The following is a 4,754-nucleotide window of genomic DNA, read 5'->3' as shown; positions in this document are numbered from 1 at the left end:
ACTTGGCTTATTAGTCAAATTGGGCCTTGCATAGTAGGCTGAGAAGTGCGTTCTGGCTACTAGGTACGACATATATATATATATATATATATATATATATATATATATATATATATATATATATATATATATATATATATATATATATATATATATATATATATATATTAGTATATTTTGGTAGCAGTCTTTCCTGTAGACATATATTATTAAATATGACCGAAAAAGTAAGATTAATAATTCTAACACGAATTTTCTCGATCATTCTTATGTTTCTTTTCACTGTTGATGGTAATTGAAAAACCACTTCTCCATAATTAATTTTTATTTCTAGTCTGACGCGACACTTGAACGCGTTTGAGTAAAACTTAATACACTTTCAAAGACTTTAGTTTACACACACACAGCTGAACTATAACTGAATAGAGCTTAAACATCTTCGATTTTTTATACCTGCATTTGGGTGAGGTGTTATGTTACAACAGTTTTGGATAAGGGGAAAACAAACTTTCAACACAAGACAGAACACGAAATAATGGGTATTGAAGGTAAGAATGGAAGTAATTGCAGAGGGCCTATTGGCCCATATTTCTTGATGCTTCTATATTGGAGCGGAGTCTTGAAGTGGGTAGAATATAGTTGTGCATCAATTGGCTATTGATTGCTGGTGTTGACTTCTTGATGTGTAGTGCCTCGCAGATGTCAAGCAGCCTGCTACCGCTGTATCTATCGATGATTTCTGCGTTGTTTGCTAAGATTTCTCTGGTGATGGTTTGGTTGTGGGAAGAGATTATATGTTCCTTAATGGAGCCCTGTTGCTTATGCATTGTTAAACGCCTGGAAAGAGATGTTGTCTTGCCTATATACTGAGTTTTTTGAGGCTTACAGTCCCCAAAAGGGCATTTGAAGGCATAGACGACGTTGGTCTCATTTAAAGCGTTCTGCTTTCTGTCTGGAGAGTTTCTCATGAGTAGGCTGGCCGTTTTTTTGGTTTTATAGTAAATCGTCAGTTGTATCTTCTGATTTTTGTCTGTAGGGATAACGTTTCTATTAACAATATCTTTCAGGACCCTTTCCTCCGTTTTATGAGCTGTGGAAAAGAAGTTCCTGTAAAATAGTCTAATAGGGGGTATAGGTGTTGTGTTAGTTGTCTCTTCAGAGGTTGCATGGCGTTTCACTTTCCTTCTTATGATGTCTTCAACGAAACCATTGGAGAAGACATCTCCACATGACCATTGGAGAAGCCATCTCCACATGACCATTGGAAAAGCCATTAGACTAATAAACTATTTTACAGGAACTTTTTTCCACAGCTCATAAAACGGAGGAAAGGGTTCTGAAAGATATTGTTAATAGAAACGTTATCCCTACAGACAAAAATCAGAAGATACAACTGACGATTTACCTCAGAATTCCTACCTCTCTTAATGGCTTTGAAGTATGGTGTAGTGGATACAGCGTGCAACTGCCACCTTGTTGGCGAGTGTTCGGGTCCCCTGGTGGGTTGAGTGTCTAAAAAAGTTATAAACTTCAGCTACTGGAACAGGGTAGTCTGTGAATATATATATATATATATATATATATATATATATATATATATATATATATATATATATATATATATATATATATATATATATATATATATATATTAGTATATTTTGGTAGCATTCTTTCCTGTAGAAATATATTATTAAATATGACCGAAAAAGTAAGATTAATAATTCTAACACGAATTTTCTCGATCTTTCGTACATTTCTTTTCACTGTTGGTGGTAATTCAAAAATCAATTCTCCAAAATTCATTTTTATTTCTAGTCTGACACGACACTTGAGCGCGTTTCGTAAAACTTATTACATTTTCAAAGACTTTAGTTTACACATACACAACTGAATAGAACTTACACATCTCCGATTTGTTTATATCTACATTTGAGTGAGGTGGATGGGGTGAGGTGGCAATAATAGGGTATTAATTTCATCAACACAAGACAGAACACGAAACAATGGGTATTGAATGGAAGTGATTGTAGAAAGCCTATTGGTCCATATTTCTTGATGCTTCTATATTGGAGCGGAGTCTTGAGGTGGGTAGAATATAGTTGTGCATTAATTGGCTGTTGATTGCTGGTGTTGACTTTTTAATGTGTAGTGCCTCGCAAACGTCAAGCCGCCTGCTATCGCTGTATCTATCGATGATTTCTGTGTTGTTTACTAGGATTTCTCTGGCGATGGTTTGGTTGTGGGAAGAGATTATATGTTCCTTAATGGAGCCCTGTTGCTTATGCATCGTTAAACGCCTAGAAAGAGATGTTGTTGTCTTGCCTATATACTGTTTTTTTTTAAGCTTACAGTCCCCAAGAGGGCATTTGAAGGCATAGACGACGTTGGTCTCTTTTAAAGCGTTCTGCTTTGTGTCTGGAGAGTTTCTCATGAGTAGGCTGGCCGTTTTTCTGGTTTTATAGTAAATCGTCAGTTGTATCCTCTGATTTTTGTCTGTAGGGATAACGTTTCTATTAACAATATCTTTCAGGACCCTTTCCTCCGTTTTATGAGCTGTGGAAAAGAAGTTCCTGTAAAATAGTCTAATAGGGGGTATAGGTGTTGTGTTAGTTGTCTCTTCAGAGGTTGCATGGCGTTTCATTTTCCTTCTTATGATGTCTTCAACGAAACCATTGGAGAAGACATCTCCACATGACCATTGGAGAAGCCATCTCCACATGACCATTGGAGAAGCCATTAGACTATTAGACTATTTTACAGGAACTTTTTTCCACAGCTCATAAAACGGAGGAAAGGGTCCTGAAAGATATTGTTAATAGAAACGTTATCCCTACAGACAAAAATCAGAAGATACAACTGACGATTTACCCCAGAATTCCTACCTCTCTTAATGGCTTTGAACTATGGTGTAGTGGATACAGCGTGCAACTGCCACCTTGTTGTCGAGTGTTCGAGTCCCCTGGTGGGTTGAGTGTCTAAAAAAGTTATAAACTTCAGCTACTGGAACAGGGTAGTCTGTGAATATATATATATATATATATATATATATATATATATATATATATATATATATATATATATATATATATAAGCCTATACTTGTATAAACCACAAGTGAAGATTAACAATCTTTGGACAACACCCACCAGTGGGACTCGAACCCAGAAAGCACAACTACCTTCCAGTAGCTGGCATAACTAGTATGCTTTAACCCACTACGCCATCAGACCTTACAAAAGAAGTAGATAGTTCGAGATATATATCTCAAACATCTCCACCTCCCGAAGGCACCAGATGAGTGAGGGGTCAGTCTGCATTTTTCGTCAAGCCACTGTCAATGTGAGAGAACTCGTGTCCAGCTTATAAGCCTATACTTGCATAAACCACAAGTGAAGATTAACAATCTTTGGACAACACCCACCAGTGGGACTCGAACCCAGAAAGCACAACTACCTTCCAGTAGCTGGCATAACTAGTATGCTTTAACCCACTACGCCATCAGACCTTACAAAAGAAGTAGATAGTTCGAGATATATATCTCAAACATCTCCACCTCCCGAAGGCACCAGATGAGTGAGGGGTCAGTCTGCATTTTTCGTCAAGCCACTGTCAATGTGAGAGAACTCGTGTCCAGCTTATAAGCCTATACTTGCATAAACCACAAGTGAAGATTAACAATCTTTGGACAACACCCACCAGTGGGACTCGAACCCAGAAAGCACAACTACCTTCCAGTAGCTGGCATAACTAGTATGCTTTAACCCACTACGCCATCAGACCTTACAAAAGAAGTAGATAGTTCGAGATATATATCTCAAACATCTCCACCTCCCGAAGGCACCAGATGAGTGAGGGGTCAGTCTGCATTTTTCGTCAAGCCACTGTCAATGTGAGAGAACTCGTGTCCAGCTTATAAGCCTATACTTGCATAAACCACAAGTGAAGATTAACAATCTTTGGACAACACCCACCAGTGGGACTCGAACCCAGAAAGCACAACTACCTTCCAGTAGCTGGCATAACTAGTATGCTTTAACCCACTACGCCATCAGACCTTACAAAAGAAGTAGATAGTTCGAGATATATATCTCAAACATCTCCACCTCCCGAAGGCACCAGATGAGTGAGGGGTCAGTCTGCATTTTTCGTCAAGCCACTGTCAGTGTGAGAGAACTCGTGTCCAGCTTATAAGCCTATACTTGCATAAACCACAAGTGAAGATTAACAATCTTTGGACAACACCCACCAGTGGGACTCGAACCCAGAAAGCACAACTACCTTCCAGTAGCTGGCATAACTAGTATGCTTTAACCCACTACGCCATCAGACCTTACAAAAGAAGTAGATAGTTCGAGATATATATCTCAAACATCTCCACCTCCCGAAGGCACCAGATGAGTGAGGGGTCAGTCTGCATTTTTCGTCAAGCCACTGTCAATGTGAGAGAACTCGTGTCCAGCTTATAAGCCTATACTTGCATAAACCACAAGTGAAGATTAACAATCTTTGGACAACACCCACCAGTGGGACTCGAACCCAGAAAGCACAACTACCTTCCAGTAGCTGGCATAACTAGTATGCTTTAACCCACTACGCCATCAGACCTTACAAAAGAAGTAGATAGTTCGAGATATATATCTCAAACATCTCCACCTCCCGAAGGCACCAGATGAGTGAGGGGTCAGTCTGCATTTTTCGTCAAGCCACTGTCAATGTGAGAGAACTCGTGTCCAGCTTATAAGCCTATACTT

The sequence above is a fragment of the Procambarus clarkii genome, chromosome 52 (genome assembly GCF_040958095.1).
Source record: "Procambarus clarkii isolate CNS0578487 chromosome 52, FALCON_Pclarkii_2.0, whole genome shotgun sequence".
Taxonomy (NCBI): Eukaryota; Metazoa; Arthropoda; class Malacostraca; order Decapoda; family Cambaridae; genus Procambarus; species Procambarus clarkii.
Note: the sequence above shows the minus strand (reverse complement) of the source record.